At 42.2% G+C, this 20,258-nt stretch overlaps 1 pseudogene; it reads left to right on the forward strand.

The window, feature by feature from the left end:
- Nucleotides 1–1,170: 1,170 nt before the first annotated feature.
- On the forward strand, nucleotides 1,171–9,081 carry LOC138436271 (hsc70-interacting protein pseudogene; annotated as a pseudogene).
- Nucleotides 9,082–20,258: the final 11,177 nt, after the last annotated feature.

Raw genomic sequence — 20,258 nt, forward strand, 5'->3', positions numbered from 1 at the left:
GTCTCATTGTTCAGCTGGCTCCAAACTCAGGATGAAATCAACAGTGTCTTATTGTTGCTATTATAACAAACTACTACACACTTGGTGACTTAAAACACTATCAATTTGTCATCTGATGGTTCTGTAGTTCCTAGGATTCAGGGATGAGGGCATGGACTTCCTAAGGGACCACAGATTTTAGACTGCCTGATACCCCGCTTGCAGGTCCAGGGCTTCCGCCTTGAAAGAGAAGGAAGTGCAGGAAGCAGTGTTAGTTGTGCCACCCAAGCCTTCCCAGACTTATTTCTAAAAGCCTACAGCCACTGTTCAGATTTTGCTAGGTGACCTGGAAATTTAAAGAGAAATTGAAGGGAAACAGGAGACAGAGGATTCCCTCCAAACTTACAGGAGGGGTTGTGGAGTTTGGAAGGTGGAGAGAAAGGTCATGGAGTTAGCTGGGAATCTTCCACCACCTGTGAATATGGAGAAAGCAATGACCAGGTGTGTCCCTGGAGGAGTCAGCACCTCGGCACCACAGTTCCAAGACCTAGCAAAGATCTCCCTTCCCCATGGTGATGTATGGGGCCAGAGAACCATCTGACTCCATGGAATCTCCATGCCTTGTACAGTGAGATCAAGGGCCCTTCTCTGATTTTCTACGTCATCTTTAAAGAGACTTGCTCAAGATAAGCACAATTTTTATTCTCCTCCTTTCATCTCAGGAAAGTTTCCAATTTTGTCCACGGTTTTCCCTCCCCCTCCCCTTCCTCTTCCTCCTCCTTCGATTTTCCTTTGTGACTTTCTAAACCAGACAATTTCTTGGAGAGCATACTACATTATTTGAATTTTAAGTACTGAATCATTCATATTCCGTACCTGGGACAATGCCACCTATTGTTCAGTTTTCCTAGCCAAATGAGACACAAGGTGCCAACAGGCTGATTCTAAGGTAGACAGATATATGTAGACACACAAATGAGATTGGTAGGAATTTAAAAAAAATGTGTGTTTTTAGTATTTTCACTAAATACATTGTTATCAGGGAACCCTAGCTAAAGTGGGGTGAGTTTATATTTCCTATAAGGAAATCAAGTTAACTACCCCCATTTTTCCAACACTTCTAAGAATTCTGACATGCTCCTGCTGACACATGGAAAGTACAGAAGTCCAGAAGGGACTGTCTTCTGGAGGATGCCGGAGGTAAGCAGTGACATGAAGCAAGATGGCTGGCAGAGGGGGAACCAGACCTCACAGAAGCCACCGGGGACTCACTGCAGAGGACTGGGGGCTTTGAAATGAAGGAAGGGATTCCTTTGCCTTTTGGTTCAATAAAGCCCCAGGGGGGCTTCCCTGGTAGCTCAGAGGGTAAAGAATCTGCCTGCAGTGCAGGAGACCAGGGTTTAGGTCTCCGGGTTGGGAAGATCCCTGGAGGAGGAAATGGCAACCCACTCCAGTATTATTGCCTGGAGAATTCCATGGACAGAGGAGGAAATGTGCATGGGGTTGCAAAGAGTTGGGCACTTTCACACTTTCAAAAAGGAAACAGCAGGTAGTTGATCCAAAGGCATAAGCAGAGAGCTTGATACCCTGCTTGCAGGGCAGGTAAGATTCCTCTCTGCTTTCCCTGACTGCAGTTCAGGCTCAGCCCCGGGTTTGGGTCAGTGCTGAAGGTGGGATCTTTCTGCTGGACTGCTGGCTGCAAGGCTCTGAGCACACTGTTCAGATTTTTTCCTTCAAGTACTATTTGCTAGACTTTTGCTCCTGAAGATAATTCTGTCATTATTCCTAGCTGATTCAGCAGTCATTTAAAGATAACTTGTTTACTGACTTGTGGCTGCCTAGCATCCTATTTCTATGCCTTCCCATCAGTGTTCCATCTTCCTTGGGGAGAATCACCCCATTCCGGGGAGCCTTGTGGAAGGGTGATTTCTAATACCGCCTTCCCCAGCAGGCTCCTCCTTTGGAAGCTCATAGGATCTTGACCAGTCCATCGGATGCTTGCTCCTGGGACTCAGAATTTTGAGGAACTGAAACCAATGCTGGAGGAAATGGAAAGGTCAAATTGATTAGAAGTTGTAGAAGAGCAACAGCATTTGGACCCAAGTGGCTTTACAGCGTGTCCCCGGCTGAATCTGCCTGCTCTGCCTCCAGGACGCCCTTGGCTTCCTGTCCGATTGCCAGTCTTGGATCGCGAGCCTCCTTTCACGGCAGGGACTCCCTCCCAGTATCGTGCTGGCCAGCATCCTCCTTGTTAAGAGAGCTTGCTTGCAGTCAGAAACCTGACTATTGTATTTTTATAGAGTTTTAATTCTGTAAGTCAAGATAGTGAAGAGACAATATTTAATGCCATTTGGACTTCCCCAGTGGTTCGGTGGTAAAGAACCTGCCTGCTAACACAAGAGACATGGGTTTGTTTCCTGGGTTGGGAAGGTCCTCCTCCAGGGGGGATCTTGGCAACCCACTCCAGTATTCTTGCCTGGAGAATCCCCATGGACAGAGGAGCCTGGAAGGCTATGGTCTATGGCGTCGCAAAGAGTTGGACATAACTGAAATGACTGAGCATGCACACACACATGCATTTATGACAGTAAAAAGCTGAGTTGGGATGTGCATGGGGACAGAAGGAAATGAAACGGGTACAGACCACTTAGAACTTGTTCTTCACACTATTTATGTCAAGTGTACAATCGACTTCAAGCACAGATGGGCTGTATTGAGGAGGAATGATAAGATAGGAAAACCAGGCTGCCTCCTAGCATTCTCTGTGTTGATAACACCATTATTTATGAGGAAGTACTAAGAATTCCTAGAACTTCAAACACGGAAATCTCTAGACTAAATCACAAAATTATATTCCAATGCAAAATATATTATTTTTATAATACTATGTTAGTCGCTCAGTCATGTCTGACTCTGAGACCCTAAGGACTGTATCTTGCCAGGCTCCTCTGTCCATGAAATTCTCCAGGCAAGAATATTGGAGTGGGTTTCCCCCTTCTCCAGGGCATCTTCCCAATGCAAAGACTGAACCTGGTCTCCAGAATTGCAGGCAAATTCTTTACCATCTAAGCCACCAGTGAAGCCCAAAATATTGGAGTGGGTTGCCATGCCCTCCTCCAGGTATCTTCCCAACCCAGGGATCAAACCCGAGTCTCATATCTTCTGCATTGGCAGGTGGGTTCTATGCCACTAGCACCACCTGGGAAGCCACACTACTAACTACTTGGAAAGCTCAGATGCTCATACATAATCAACTGTTTAGTATCAGAATTCCAAGGAATTAACAGTGGTACAGAATACTTTAAAAGTGCAATGGAAAGAAAAACAAAATCTGAAAGAGACACCTAAAGGAACTGATGTTAAGGCCTTACTTGGCCCTACACAATGAGTCCAATCCATCTGTCTTCTCTTCTTTCACACTAGTAAGTAAGGCTGTCGGAGAAGGCGACCCACTCCAGTACTCTTGCCTGGAAAATCCCATGGAATGAGGAGCCTGGTAGGCTGCAGTCAATGGGGTTGCGAAGAGTCAGACACGACTGAGCGACTTCCCTTTCACTTTTCACTTTCAGGCATTGGAGAAGGAAATGGCAACCCACTCCAATGTTCTTGCCTGGAGAATCCCAGGGACGGGGGAGCCTGGTGGGCTGCCGTCTATGGGGTCGCACTTAGTCAGACACGACTGAAGTGACTTAGCAGCAGCAGCAGGTAGGGCTGTGTTTACTCATGAAAGGTTAAATTTAATTAATACTTTTTATTTAAAGAAAAGTACTCTTAAAAGCTCAGGAAAATGCAACTTAAAGTGACAGTTATGATATCGGCCAACAAAAGGTCCACAGAGAAGAAGTCAGGAAACAGATTCAATTGAAATATTCTAGGGAAGACACACTTCCTGGAAGTGATAATAAAAGAGCCATTTGCCAAGTTAAATAACATGGTGATTATAGGTTTTCAATTAAGCCACCACAACCAACCACATAGATTAAAAGTGAAATGTCATATCCATCAAAGTAATGACATTGGTTTATTAGTTCCAAAAGTACTATGTGAAAAACTAAACAGCTCCTTACTAAGGGCAGAAAGGTGAAATGAACATGTAAATGACTGCCAATGCTAAGGAATTTTCATAAGTTAAATAGTAATACAGGCTGCTCAGTTATCCCATTCAAAGCCCCATTCCTACACATTTCTGGGAACTTCGAGCTCACATCACTTAGTTATGTAACATTCGCTTATATTTTTGGTTTTAAAAAGAAAATTCTTGTCTGGTGTCAAATGTGAATGAAGTTTTACAAGTGGTACATCAAGTGTCTGTTATAAAAGAATTCTAAAACACAGGAAGATCTAAAAAGCAAGGCCTAAGGAATCTAAGTTTATGACACTGGAACAGTTTAGCATGATCAGTAATTCAAGCAAGTTTCTTTCATTTTGAGTTTTTCCAGTATGTTATCTATTTTTACCCCAACACTTCATAATGGGTGGGGGGGGGGCGTGAAATATAAGTATACATATCTTGAGCCCTCGCAAAAGACTTAATTTTATCCTCTCCTGCATCTGCTTACCCATATCTGTGTGCATTAGAATTGACTTATATGTTGAATTAGAAACATTAATCTATTTAAGCGGTTATCTATCAACAGATATGTCTAGAAACATAAAATGGAACAGAGAGGCAGCGTCTGCTGTCAAAGGAAAATGCGCTGCTTTGTCTGAGCCTTCCAGTCCATCCTGCCGCTTTTTATGTCAGAAGGGAATAGCCATGTCAATGAGAATAGCCTCATGCTTAGAGGTCCTGGGAGTGCAACTAAGACTCACCAAAATGTCCCAGTCCCTCCTCCCCAATCCCGTGTCCACTATCACTACCACTTTGCTTTTGGGTCTTGCTGCCAACTGAGCAGAAAACCTTCAGAAAGAGAAATCGGCCTCTGGCAGCAAAATGCCTGGTGCCCCAAGTTGGAGGTAGATGGTAGTGGTGTTCAGCAGTGGACCTGCATGGACTCTACCCTTTGGCCACATCCCTGCATCCCCACCAGAGCTGCCGCTTGTTGGCCCCCGCAGGTGGAAACGGCTGAGCCCACAGCCTTGGCTGGTGGTAAGGTAGGTCCTTGATGTTAAGTCAAAGGAAAGGCAGGAGAGGCAGCTTGTTGAGTGAAGAGTTAGGAAAGATTACAGACTGGCAGCCACCAAAACCAAAATCCTAGCTGCTTTAATATGTCTCAGTAGGCAGGGAAATTGCCAAGGTCTTGATAAGCAACTGTGTCTTAATTCCCCTAGAAATGCTCTGTATGGAGATTTATAACTATGTATTTATAACAGTCACCAATACTATCACTTGTTAGCCACACTCATCTCAACATGGATTTAAATACAGACCCTTATGTAACTGTATCATATCCCTCACTGAAGTAGGAATTATGTGGAGCTATTTTTTCAATGTAATCTCTTTTATAATGATGACCGCTCTCCAGATGCATCTGGGGTGCAGTCCTTAAGACAGCATGCTTATTCACTTTTATAATAATGTTCTTTTGGGTAGAAATCTCCTGGTGAGGTTGAATCAAATATTTTCTTGATTTGTTTCAAATCATGCTAATTTAGATTGCTTAAGGAAAAAAAAATGCTTTTATTTCTAAGTATCTTCCTTTGCTTCAAAATGAATTAAGGCAGCAAAGTGAAATAAATTAGAACCAAATACTAGAAAAACTTCAAACAAAACAAGATGTAAAATGAAAAATGAATACAAAAGGGTGTAACATAGAGCCAGGAGTGAAATTGATTCAATTGCGTTCTTAAATAGCCCGTGCCATTTAGCACAGCTGCATGCCCTTCCGTCACCTCATTCTAATAATTAATTATTTAGTGTCTATGTACCAGACACTCTCCATGGAACGCTCCACCCTTGGCTTTTAGAGCAATGTCCTCTTATGATAGAACTCCTCTCTGTTCTCTTAATTGGCCCCTAATCCTTCTGCCATTTCTCAAAGGCCACAGGATGTTTTCACCTTAACATCCTGGGGATTCCACAAACTTACAAAACTGCCCCACGTTGACCAGCCTGAAATCCCACAACTCTAGGAGACAATGAGTCTCCTTCACTTTACTAAGGTCCCCGCCAAACTGCCAGTCACCTAGGCATTAAACTACAGAAGCATTTGTTTCATCCCTCACCTCCCCATCACCCTGACAACAAGCACAAAGAGCGGTGGACAGAATCAAGGATGTACCGCTGTGTGCGCTCACATGAAAGAGGCAAGACAGGCCCCTGTTTACAGAAAGGTGAGTTGGAGGAAAAACAAATCAGATTTAGGGAGGAAAAAAGGAGGCTATTGTGGGAATAGTAAAGAGACATAACCATGTCTGCAAAAGATTAAAATATTTATTAAACAGTGCTACCCACAAATTCATAGCAACAAATGTGAGAAGCTAGGTTTGTACATTTGATTACTTCCCTCAGTAAATAAACATATATTGACTCAAGGAATAACTTTCCCAATGCCATTACTTTAGATGAATAATTGATTCTGACTATACACAAAGAGCACAGCAATGAAATTGCTTGGGAGTACTTATATGCTTATATTAATAATTTTGTTTTGGCTTTTAAATATCTTCAGGCACCATACTTGTCATCAAAAAACAATTGCTTTTTGAAGATTTCTTTTGTGCCAGACAGTATTCTAAGTTCTTCTTACTGGTTGTCACCCTGTACAGTAAGGCATTATTATAAATATGAAGAAACTGAAGTTTAATAAGATTGAGTATTTTCTTTAAGGTCAAACAGTTAGAACGTGGTAGGCCATGGAATGGAACCTAGCAAGTCTGATACCAGATTTGGTCACATTAACTAGATCACTGCTTAAGCATTAATTTAGGATATGTGATAGTTACAAAACAACCTCCAAATCTTAGTGGCCTAACATAACAATAGTTTCTTTCCCAAATAGACCTCAAAGTCTAAGTCAGTAAAACCTTCTCCAGGGCAATTCCTCCAGGGGGTGACCCCGTGGTCCTGGTTGCTCCCATTTTGCAGCTCTGCCATCTGACCACATTGTTGCTGCAGCTGCCACGACAGAGAGAGAGCTGGAGAGCTGCATGCCAGCATGGACATCATTCAGCCTGGAAGTGACATCTGTCATTTTTGCTCACGGTTTATGGCTCAGAGTCATCACATAGTCACATCCTTACTACATGGGAAGCTGGAGAACATCACCCAGAGTTCCTAAGAGGAGAAGAATAAATTGGCTTTGGTGTCTCAACTCTAATGCTCTCAACCACTCAGCTTGGGAATTCTTGCAGAGGCTGTTTTATATGCAATATATATCTTTATTCAATAGAATACCTTTTAGGAAGAGCACTGTCTGTATCTAGAAGAACTATTTCCTCAAGGGAATTTTAGAGAATGTATGGCTATTAAATGCTGCAGTCCCTGAGGTCGCAAAAGAGGCTTCTTAGTGACTGAACAACAATCAGGCTCCAAGAGCATGATGGAGTTCCACAAGGTCATTAGCAGCTTTTAATGAAATGAAAAGCAAAGAAATTTGTTTTTCTTCTTAGAAGAATGATCAAAAACAGAGAATATACTTAACAAGTAATTAGAGTAAGCTCCAGCCTAGAGAACCAGTGGAGCCCATTCTTGCTGTAAGAGAAATCTTTTCTTGTTCTGCTCTCAATCTCTTTGAGAGACACAGGAAAAGAAAAGATAGCATGAAGCTATCAAGGGTAATGTGATCTCTCCCTGGGACCCCAGTCTTTAGTAAAATTAACCAGAGGATGTATTCAGAACAAGTCAATTTTTTGTGTGTGGAAAATGGTAGAGTAGAAAAATGGCATATTTGGGCTGATGTAACCCACTCCAGTGTTCTTGCCTTGAGAATCCCAGGGACGGGGGAGCTGAGTGGGCTGCCATCTATGGGGTCGCACAGAGTCGGACATGACTGAAGCAACTTAGCAGCAGCAGCAACCAGCAACAAAGGTCCATCTAGGACCCGAGCATTCTGCACACCAAGGAAATGCACTTCCTGAGGGAGTGGGTGGAGAGCATGGGGGGGGGGGGGGTAAAATACCACCTGCTGCTCATAAAACTAAATCAGAAGAAAATATCAAGGAAGGAAAAACAGATAGTAAGAAGGCAGAGGAAAACACAAAGACAGATGAACCATCGAGTGAGGAAAGTGATCTAGAAACTGACAACGAAGGTGTGATTGAACCAGACACTGATGCACCTCAAGAAATGGGAGATGAGAATGTAGAGATAACTGAGGAGATGATGGATCAGGCAAATGATAAAAAAGTGGCTGCCATTGCTGCCCTAAATGATGGTGAACTCCAGAAAGCCATTGACTTGTTCACAGATGCCATCAAGCTAAAGCCTCATTTGGCTCTTCTGTATGCCAAGAGAGCCAGTGTCTTCATCAAATTTTAGAAGCCAAATGCTGCCATCTGAGACTGTGACAATGAGCTACTGAAATAAATCCTGGTTCAGCTCAGCCACACAAGTGGTAAGGGAAAGCGCACAGACTTCTGGGCCATTGGGAAGAAGCTGCCCATGATCTTGCCCTTGCCTGGAAGCTGGATTATGATGAAGATGCTAGTGCAATGCTGAAGGAAGTTCAACCAAGGGCCCAGAAAATTGCTGAACATCGGAGAAAGTATGAGCAAAAACACGAGGAGCGTAAGATCAAAGAAAGAATAGAAAGGGTTAAGAAGGCTCGGGAAGAACATGAGAGAGCCCAGAGGGAGGAAGAAGCCAGAAGACAATCAGGATCTCAGTATGGCTCTTTTCCAGGCAGCTTTCCTGGGGGAATGCCTGGTAATTTTCCTGGAGGAATGCCTGGAATGGGAGGGAGAATGCCTGGAATGGCGGGAATACCTGGGCTCAATGAAATTCTTAGTGATCCAGAGGTCCTTGCAGCCATGCAGGATCCAGAAGTTATGGTGGTCTTCCAGGATGTGGCCCAGAACCCAGCAAATATGTCAAAATATCAGAGCAAACCAAAGGTTATAAATCTCATCAGTAGGTTGTCAGCCAAATTTGGAGGTCAAGCATAATGCCCTTCTGACATAAAGCCCTGCTGGAGGAAAAGCAACTTAGATCACCTCATGGATGTTGTAATAATACAAACCAGTGTACCTCTGACCTTCTCGTGAAGAAACCTGGGGTGCTTTGAAGATAATTCCTACACCTTTGCCCCAAACACAGCTGAAAACATTTTACAGTGGTTTGCCATTAGGGTATTCATTCAGATAATGTTTTCCTACTAGAAATTAAAAAGTTTAAGCAATTTTTAAACCTTAAAAAAAAAAAATCAAAGCTATGGTTTTTCCAGTAGTCACGTATGGATGTGAGAGTTGGACTATAAAGAAAGCTGAGCGCCAAAGAATTGATGCTTTTGAACTGTGGTGTTGGAGAAGACTCTTGAGAGTCCCTTGGACTGCAAGGAGATCCAACCAGTCCATCCTAAAGGAAATCAGTCCTGAATATGATGCTAAAGCTGAAACTCCAATACTTTGGCCATGTGATGCAAAGAACCAGCTCATTGGAAAAGACCCTGATGTTGGGAAAGATTGAGGGCAGGAGGAGAAGGGGACAACAGAGGACAAGATGGTTGGATGGCATCACCAACTCGATGCTCATGAGTTTGAGTAAACTCTGGGAGTTGGCAATAGACAGGGAGGCCTGGCATGCTGCCGTCCATGGGGTTACAAAGAGTGGGACATGACTGAGAAACTGAACTGAACTGAACCAGCATCAGAAACAGGAGATTTAACTCAAGAACCAGAAGTCAAGGAGGCCACAGGAGAGTGATCATCTGGAAATCAATAGAAATCTGAAATTTAAATCTTTGATTTGTTTTATTTCTTTTTTAATCAAACTAAAGCTAACTGTGAGCCCACATCCATAGGACTGATGGGATAATTCACATCAGTCATTTCTTCCCACTCCCCCCACCTTATGGTTTTGGAAAAGTCCCAGAACACTATGCAAACCAAACAGCAGGGAGCTCCCTTAGGTTTATCTGTAATCATTGTCTGTTTGCATTGGTCAGCAACTCTGTCCCCAGATGTCACTACCCCAGCTCGCTTGTGGCCCTCCAAAGGACACATCTGTTTCTTCTGTGCCTTAGCATCCCTGAGCCTAAGGTCCTGAATTTCTACGGTGCCAAGGAGTTACTTTTCTAGCAACCCTTCAATCTTCGGTTGAATCTCTTTCTTCTTTCTTGCTACTGTCAGGGTTCTAACGACTGGATATTTTTACTCCCTCAAAATTCACATGTTAAATCCTAACCCCTAATGAGATGGTTTAGGAGGAGGGGGCAATTAGGTGATAAGGATGGAGCCCTGATGAATGGGATTAGTGTTTCCTTATGAAAGGCCCAACCCAAGAGAACGCTCTGCTCTCTGTCATGTGAAAATACAAGTCGGTAGTCTGCAGCCCAGAGCAGGAAGCTCACCAGAATCCAACTGTTCTGAAACCTGATCTTGGACCTCAAGGTTCCAGAACTGTGATAAATAACTTGTTGTTGTTTATAAACCACCCAGTCTATGGTATACCATTTAGCAGCCCAGACTAAGCTTCTGGGGCTCCCTGATTTCCTCTCTTCCTCCAGAACACCCAGAATAATATCTGTAACATTCCTACAAAGTAAAATTTCAAACAAAACAAAGCAACCCCTCCCATATACATACGTAGAGTACACGCAGACAATGAAAAATCCAATCTGAGGTAGGAAATACACCAGGATGATGACAGTGGTCATCTCTGAGAAGTGAGATTATGGAATCTTATCTTCTGTTCTCCAAAACTTCTGTGGGGAATACATGCAACTGTTGTAATAAATCAACAGCACTTCCCTAGTCTGAGGTGAATTTCAGGGCAAAATGTTTCCAACCTGCTGACAGCTCCCACCTGGAGCTCCTGATTTCCTTTCAGCCTCTCAAGCCTGTTCAGCCTTGTCAGCACTAGAAAATTCTGAGGAATTTATGACCCCAGGGCCAACCCCCAACTGATGGGGGCTGGAAATTAGTAAATGTCTCAACTCCCTATCCTCCAGTAGGACATCTGACACGTGTCCTACAAAGTACCTCAGAGAATCCCAGTGACCCAGAGTACAATGTGCTCGTCAACACACTTTACTGTTTTTTCTCCATTCCATCTCACCTTCTCCAGTTCCTCAGCTGTGCTCCCGGGGATCACTTCACAGGTAAACTACACCTGACTGAGTCTTCCTTGGAAAGGAATGTGAAACAAGACAGAGGAAAAGTCAGTATTTCACAATGTCACACTTGTTCACAATGGTCTATCATGCTGTGGGGTCTACTGAGAGCCCCAGTGAACCAGAGGAAGAGAATTCCTACAAACAGGACCCTATGGCTTATGAGGCATCAGCCTTCATCCTTCTCTCTCTTCCTCTGCATCACCTAATATAGCGTTTTGCTCCCGTTACTCTATTAAATGGCTGTGGAATTCTCTAATGGAAACTTGAGTTCTTCTTTCAATGAACCGACACTAGCATGGGTTCAAAACCAGACTTAAATCTCTATTTGCAGCACAACCAAACGATGCTCCTTCAAGGGCACTGTTTGCTCATTGAAGGGCTGCTGCTGCGGCGGCTAAGTCGCTTCAGTGTGTCCGACCCTGTGCGACCCCAGAGACGGCAGCCCACCAGGCTCCTCTATCCCTGGGACTCTCCAGGCAAAAACACTGGAGTGGGTTGCCCTTTCCTTCTCCAATGCATACATGCATGCTAAGTCGCTTCATTCGTGTCCGAATCTGTGCGACCCCATGGACAGCAGCCCACCAGGCTCCTCTCTCCATGGAATTCTCCAGGCAAGAATACTGGAGTAGGTTGCCATTTCCTTCTCCCCCTTAAAGGGCACAGGTCTTTTTTATATATAATTCATCACAGTGCCCAGAAGCACATTCTGAAGTGATGTGATTTTGTAAATCAGTTCAAGTGGGTGCCATTTCAATGATGGTCAATAGTGTACTTTAAAAGAAATGTCACTTCCCCTTCCCATTTCCTCTAGAATCATCACATCCTTTGCCACCAGTTATACCTCCACAATGGTTAGTTACCCTCAGAGAGTAAATACTGGCTGGCTGGCATTCTCTTATATGAGCTCTCCATGAGCCACTGCATCCAAAATTTGCTGGTATCATGAGAATTTCTATTTATGATGATGAGACAGAAGTACTAATTGCATAAGCCTTGAAGGCTGTTGTCAAAGAAAAAATGAATTGTCTTCTTAATTGTATTACTCTTCAAAAATTGGCAGTCTGTCTGTGGGCAACTAGTACCTCTCAGTTAACCAGTTTATTAATAGTAAGATCTCACATGTGCTGAACAAGCTGAGGTCCACAAGAACTCATCAACTACATAGCCAAAGGCATTGACTGCCATGCCTGACACTGTTGATAGTCTGTCCCTCTGCCCCATGACTAGTGTATAGCTCAAGTCTTTAACCTTGGCATCCTGAAAGCAAGGATGGAGGCTGAACAGAGGAGAGAGGAGTCCACAATAGCTTGAACTTTAGAATCAGATACAAGCCTGTAATCATTTTTTATACATTTAAACTCCTTCATTATGACCTAGTAGATATCTGACAAATAAAGGTAAGCATGATTTTCATGACCTTTTTAAATACCCCAAAAAGGGTCTCAAGTTCTTGGTGGCATTAAAAACTTACAGAAAATGCTCCTCATCCCTCACTGCATTTGAAGCCTGGGATTAATTTAGGACTGGTCGTACCCAGGGAAAAGTCAGCAAAGTTACTCTTTTCATCTGGAGTCCTCAGTTTCCCCACTCAGTCCTCTTCACTCTTCCTCCTGAGTGCTCAGACTCCATCAAATGGCAAAGTGTCAATAACAAACATTGGACTTGACACCATAGACCTCTCCTTCACCTGGAATACAGATCAGAATTCAATCTTGCTGTGAGTCATTTTTAGATGAAGACAGAGATTCATGTTCCATTTGTGTTTGTGTCTGGACTGGAGACAATATTGGAGGAGGACTGGAGGTGAAAGAGTGACAAAGAAGGTGGTTGGGCTCTTACCTAAAAGGTTCATTTTGGACATACATTCTCCTAGGTTCTCCTCTCTTTCTTCCTGTTCCTATCATTACCTCCACAGTCTCCTAGTCTTTCTTCCTCTATCTCTACTTCAAACGTGAGTGCAAATAGATTTAAGGTATTTTCTGTTTTGTATTTACATGTAAGGGTGAACCTATTTATTATGTACCATGCACCATTTATGATATTTTCTTGTATAATACCTTAGTGCCTCTGTTTACATTCAAACTCAGTTTTCCTTCCTCTAAATTTAGTGTTATTTTCTCTACGCAAAATTATTCAAAGGAAGGTTGTCAAAGTTAACTGGAATAAATGCCCTTGTACTTCTTTTGCCCAGTTACCCGGTTTTAGGTCAAACTCAAAGGTGACTATGAATTCAAGTAGCCCAAAATGTATCCAGCATATCATCTTCAATGAGCAAGAAATGGTTGAGAGAAAAGAACAGCCGACCCTTGAACAACATGGGTTGGAGCACAGGTCCATTTACATGAAAAAGTTTTTCAGTAAATACATATGGCACTACACGACCTGAGGTTGGTTAAATCCACAGAATCCACGGAGGCAGAACAGAGATACAGAAGGCTGACAGATTTTTGTATCCATAATGGGCTCTGGAACCAATCCCTCATGAGTACAGAAAGACAACTCTACTGTTATACCTGTGATTGGTACCCACACACGCTGTGCTTAATCTTTCAGTCGTGTCCGATTCTTTGCAACCCCATGGACTGCAGCCCTCCAGGCTCCTCTGTCCATGGGGGTTCTCCAGGCAAGAATACTGAAGTGGGTTGCCATGCCCTTCTTCAGGGGATCTTCCCAACCCAGGGATCTAATCCAGGTCTTCCACATTGCAGGCAGATTCTTTACCATCTGAGCCACCAGGGAAGCCCTGAAAGAATACTAACACTCTTCAAAAACTTATCAATGAAGTAGAAATTGAGGCAGATACTTGCAACTCTTTCCCAACCTGAGAATGGCTTTAGCAACCGTTATGAGGCTAGCTTGAGGACATCACGGCATGCCGTTCATGGGCTCGTACCTAAAAGGCTTATTTTGGACATATGTTCTCCTAGGTTCTCCTCTCGTTCTTCCTACTCCTATCATTACCTCCACAGTCTCCTAGTCTTACTTCCTCTATCTCTATTTCAAATGTGAGAGAAAATAGATTTAAGGTATTTTCTGTTTTACATTTACATTTAAGGATGAATCTATCTATTATGTACTATGTATTAGTTAAAACACAAAATGATAATAACGTACCCACATAAGGTACCTAGAATGACAGAATGGCTAAATTTGGGGTGGGGGAAGTTAGTTAGCTTACTTGGTTCCATGGTCCACTACTTAAACTTTCTAAGTCTCCATTTTGTTACCAATTACACAATAATTCTAGGCCATTGGTAAAGGAGTACATGAAATGACGCATATAAAACACTTAGCACAATCCTAAAACGTAATAAATTACCCATAAAAGAAGCTTACTCTGGGCACAGTTATTTCTTTTAATTCATTTTCTCGTCTCAATTTTCACTTTGTATAGTTTCTATTTAAAATTAATAGCCTTCCTTCCTTCATGTTTTGCTTGTGGTCTCTGTGTGTTATCAATTAGAAATCTCAGCTATTCTGGGAAACAAGGTCTAGTTCACCATGGGAGTTGCCACTTTCATTGATAGTAATTATACTAACAGCAGTGGCCACTCTTGAATCTTAACTACAGCTGTCTTCAAAGGCAGTGACTGACTAGTTTCCTCCAGCCAATGGCATATTGATTATACACCTTCCTGCCTCACTCGCCCTTGCTCTCAACATGGGCCAATACCCTCTGGCATCCTCACTCAGCTAAGCCAGCATGAAATGCACCCAGCTCCAGTTCAATTTGAGAAATTAGAGGGTAATGAGAAAATAGGGAGTGAGTTGGTAAAACAAGCTGGGATGATGGAAAATCTGACATGATTCATGTCTAAAGATCAATGCAGGTGAGAGACTAGGTTACAGCCAAGACAGAGAAGGAAAACAATTTTCTGTGTTATATTGTACTTCTAGAACTATCTCCACAATCCCAAAGGAAAGAAGTGAGAACTGTCTCCACAATCCCAAAGGAAAGAAGCGAAACTTGCCAATGAGCATTTGATGAAGTCAAATTTGGAGTTTGTTCATCATTCGTTTAAATATTTACTGAGTACCAACTGTGGAACAAGCTCTCTTTGCAATGCTGTGAAATAAAACTTAACAAAAAGCAAAAATCTCTACTAGCAGAGAGCTGCAGTGGGCTGCCTGCTAGCATTTGACCGATTTTGCTTGTCTCTTCTAGTCCTGTGGGTCTGAAATTTGAAACCATTTCCAATGTTAAACATCCATGCTGGGGTTACAAAAGCTGAAGAAATTAAGGTTAATTTAGCACTTTTCCTAAGCTAACTCAAAAAAGCCAGTAAGCATCATGATATCATGTGGCACAACTATTAGAACTTCCCTTAATGAAAGCAGCAGTCCTTGGTCCACAGGTCAGACACTTTATTTTAGAATCTAGAAACAAGAGTAATACAAGTCTGTCCTCTGATTCTCCATAGAATCGAGGAGAAAGATACATGTTGACACTGGACTAATTCTTAATATCTAGAGGTTTCACACATAAAAGACTACTTAGGAATTGAAAGATCAGATGACCTTATAAAGCAGTAGTCAAGAGAATGATATTTAGTGAACATGAGTTACTTTTCCTACTTATTACCACATCAAATAGTAACTGATATCAAAAAGTTTGGTCAAATAATTTGAAAATTCAATAATTTATAACTTCTCCCTTTAAGTCCCAGATTCCACCCCCAAATTGTGTTAACTTTCACAGCAACAGATAACTCCCTTTGTGTCGATTATAATTTTTAGATTATATTTTTATATTGACTTGGATGATTACTTAATTGGCCTCTTTTCCCTCCACAAAGCCATAAGTGGCCAGGAGAGCAGAGACCAAGTCATATTTTTACTAATTACTGAATCACCAGCACCTAGCACATAGTAGGACCTCAATTAATATTTGCTAATCAAATGAACTTCCAACCTTTAAGACTGCAGACTTGGTTATATTCCAAACACAACATTATGATAGACAAAGCTGGTGTGAATGAGTTACGAGGAACTGGGGAAAGGGAAACAAAATGAGATTATTTACGATAAGTAGTGAATTGTGCTGTGGGAAAATCCAACTCAAAATTCCAGGAAAGGGTAGGCACAGACCCATGGGAACCAAATGTGTTGATGTCAACTTCGTCAGTAGTATTTGGGCTGATATTATTAATACTCATTGCCATCATCATTATTATTTGCAGCTATTTCTGTGCTAGGCATGTTACATATATTATTCCTAATCACCAATAAACCTGCTTATGTGTGATTATTCCTCCTTTTACTACTGAAGAGACGAAGGCTTCCAGAGTTAAGCAGAAAAGCCAGAAATCAAACTCAACTATTATCCAAGTGTACTGCACTTCCTCCCCCAACACTGGCTCGGGAATCACAATTTTTTCCTACTAGATGTCTTCCTCAAAATTCACCATCTTAGACTTCTCAGCAGACAGTTTGCCTCTCCACCTGACTTGCTTTGACACTTCTGTGGCCATTAGATTCAGCCTGTTTTTTCAAAGAAAATGTTTTCTTTTCTGTGACATAGTAGTTTCTTACCTAGTCCTATTCTGACAACTCTGGCTGCTCTAGCCAAAAAGTAAATGAAACAACCCTGAGAAGAATACCCTTTGGTAGAGGCCTGAAATCATTCCTGTTCTGTCTTGCAGGAGAAAGCCAGCTTGATGATATCACTCACTCCCCACAGGAAAGCCATACAGTATGACAGAAGGGGTCCTTTAGTTAAGATGAAGTGAAGTGAAGTCGCTCAGTCGTGTCCGACTTTTTGCGACCCCATGGACTGTGGCCTACCAGGTTCCTCCATCCCTGGGATTCTCCAGGCAGGAATACTGGAGTGGGTTGCCATTTCCTTCTCCAGGAGATCTTCCCAACCCAGGGATCAAACCTGGGTTTCCCGTATTGCAGGCAGATGCTTTACAATCTGAGCCACCAGGGAAGTCTAGTTAGAACCACAGGATACTTTAAAAGCATCCTTTAAAAAGCATAGTTCTTTTTTTCCTCAGTGGTTCAATAAAGGAAAGTGCCAAGTCAATCACATTTATGTTGTACCTTCCCATCTCTAGGCATCTTTATTTGCATATTAGAAACCTTACAAATATTTAGTGAATCTAACTGGTTTTTAATAGATCATCTATTCTAGGGAGGAAGGAAGATCCAGTCTGAAGATAACAACGAAGACTTAAGGTTTATATCTAATCAGATTTGATGGCAGTAACCAGTGGAAACTAGAGTAGGAAATGGCAACCCAATCCAATATTCTTGCCTGGGAAATTCCATGCACAGAGGAGCCTGGCAGGCTACAGGCCCTGGGGTCACAAAAGAGTTGTACACAAATGAGGACACATGCATCCTAGGTTGAGTTAAACCAGTGGAAATGAGTGGAATTATAAAAAAGTGTGTGGTTCTAACTAGTGCATGCCGTAGTCCTTAGTGAGCACTGACCTACAATGCCAAAACCTAAAAGACCATCAGAGCAGCTTAGAGAGACTAGAATTAAATTTAGTGTGAATTTTCTTTCCTCTCATCTACAGCTGACTGTGGAAAAATAGATGATGTTTTTCAGTGACCCACATATACATGAAATTTAGTCCCCTATGGATGGCTAAGACAGAAAACTTTGGAAATTATGCTGGGTTCAATGAGAACAACTGCTGCTGCTGCTGCTGCTAAGTCACTTCAGTCATGGGAGTCTCCAGGCAAGAACACTGGAGTGGGTTGCCATTTCCTTCTCCAATGCATGAAAGTGAAAAGTGAAAGTGAAGTCGCTTCAGTTCAGTCGCTCAGTTGTGTCCGACTCTGCGACCCCATGAATCACAGCACGCCAGGCCTCCCTGTCCATCACCAACTCCCGGAGTTCACTCAGACTCACGTCCATCGAGTCAGTGATGCCATCCAGCCATCTCATCCTCTGTTATCCCCTTCTCCTCCTGTCCACAATTCCTCCCAGCATCAAAGTCTTTTCCAATGAGTCAAATCTTCGCATGAGGTGGCCAAAGTACTGGAGTTTCAGCTTTAGCATCATTCCTTCCAAAGAAATACCAGGGCTGATCTCCTTCAGAATGGACTGGTTGGATCTCCTTGCAGTCCAAGGGACTCTCAAGAGTCTTCTCCAACACCACAGTTCAAAAGCATCAATTTTTCAGTGCTCAGCCTTCTTCACAGTCCAACTCTCACATCCATACATGACCACAGGAAAAACCACAGGCTTGACTAGACAGACTTTGTTGGCAAAGTAATGTCTCTGCTTTTGAATATGCTATCTAGGTTGGTCATAACTTTCCTTCCAAGGAGTAAGCGTCTTTTAATTTCATGGCTGCAATCACCATCTGCAGTGATTTTGGAGCCCAAAAAAATAAATTCTGACACTGTGTCTCTATCTATTTCCCATGAAGTGATGGGACCGGATAACATGATCTTTGTTTTCTGAATGTTGAGCTTTAAACCAACTTTTTCACTCTCCTCTTTCACTTTCATCAAGAGGCTTTTTAGTTCCTCTTCACTTTCTGCCATAAGGGTGGTGTCATCTGCATATCTGAGGTTATTGATATTTCTCCTGGCAGTCTTGATTCCAGCTTGTGCTTCTTCCAGCCCAGCGTTTCTCATGATGTACTCTGCATATAAGTTAAATAAGCAGGGTGACAATATACAGCCTTGACGCACTCCTTTTCCTATTTGGAACCAGTCTGTTGTTCCATGTCCAGTTCTAACTGTTGCTTCCTGACCTGCATACAGATTTCTCAGAAGGCAGGTCAGGTGGTCTGGTATTCCCATCTCTTTCAGAATTTTCCACAGTTTATTGTGATCCACACAGTCAAAGGCTTTGTCCAACTCTTAGCGACCCCATGGACTACAGCCTACCAGGCTCCTCTATCCATGGGATTTTCCAAGCAAGAGTACTGGAGTGGGGTGCCATTGCCTGTGAACAGCATATGTCAAGAGTAATTTTCTCTTCCCTTTTTTGGATCACAGTATCTGGCATGTTAAAAAAAAAACAAACTAGCTATACACCTCCCATTTTCCATCCAACTTGAAATGTTTGGTCCTTTGCCAAAATATTGATAAATGTAATAAGTTAATGATCTGAAGGAGAATCTTTTGGGCAATGTTTCAAATTAAAAGTACTCCCCATTTTAGGGAAATTCAATTTATGAAATTCTAAGATTAAACCAAAATCTGTGTATAAATTATGTATCAGAAGAAAGATGCAGGGTTTATTTAAATTACTAAAAGAATCTGTTCCATTTCACAAGATCCTCTGAAGGCTTACTTTAAATGGTGCATTAGTGCATTGAAAATATGGGATAGGATTTAATGGCACAGATGAAATTAATATAGCATCACCAGGCTCTCTCCTTAGGAAACTCAACCTATGGATTCCATTCAACAAGTTTACAAGGAGGGCTCAGCTCTGGTAAATATTGGAAGTGTGGGAAGATGGTGCAGGACCGGTGTGTCACTTCACCTCCCTGGAAGACAAAAATAAATGATTTTCTTCTGCTCTAAGCGATCCTGGATCCCAAGGCCAGCAACTGAATTTAAAAGAAGCCCTAGATGAATTCCCCTTATTTTTTTTAATAAACTAGAAGGAGCATTCACTGATGTGAAAGCAGAACTTAATTAAAACTGAAGAGCAGATGAGCTGGAACTGAAGAGCGAGGAAGTGCCATTAAAACCAAAGCTGTCTTCCTCCTCGAGCCTTCGACCCCCAGACACACAGAATGAGCAGCCAAGTACAGAGGGGATATCACTGCCCTGTTAGGATAAGAATAATCATGCTAGTACTGATACCCTGAACAATTATTATAATAATTCCAAAGCATTCATTATATTGAACTGTATTGCTGATGACATCACAGTAATGACTACTGAAATAAATCTTAATTATGAATAATGATCATAATACAGTCAAAATTCCTCCCCCCACCCTCCAATAATTAGATGGTCTCTCAAATGGCAAGAGCAAGAAGACGTGTATTTAGGAGTTTGGAAAGACTTCTGAGGAGAAGATAAGGTGACCCCCTTGTTTTTTTTAATTTATTTATTTTAGTTGGAGGCTAATTACTTTACAATATT

This window comes from Ovis canadensis, chromosome 3 (assembly GCF_042477335.2).
Source record: "Ovis canadensis isolate MfBH-ARS-UI-01 breed Bighorn chromosome 3, ARS-UI_OviCan_v2, whole genome shotgun sequence".
Classification (NCBI taxonomy): Eukaryota; Metazoa; Chordata; class Mammalia; order Artiodactyla; family Bovidae; genus Ovis; species Ovis canadensis.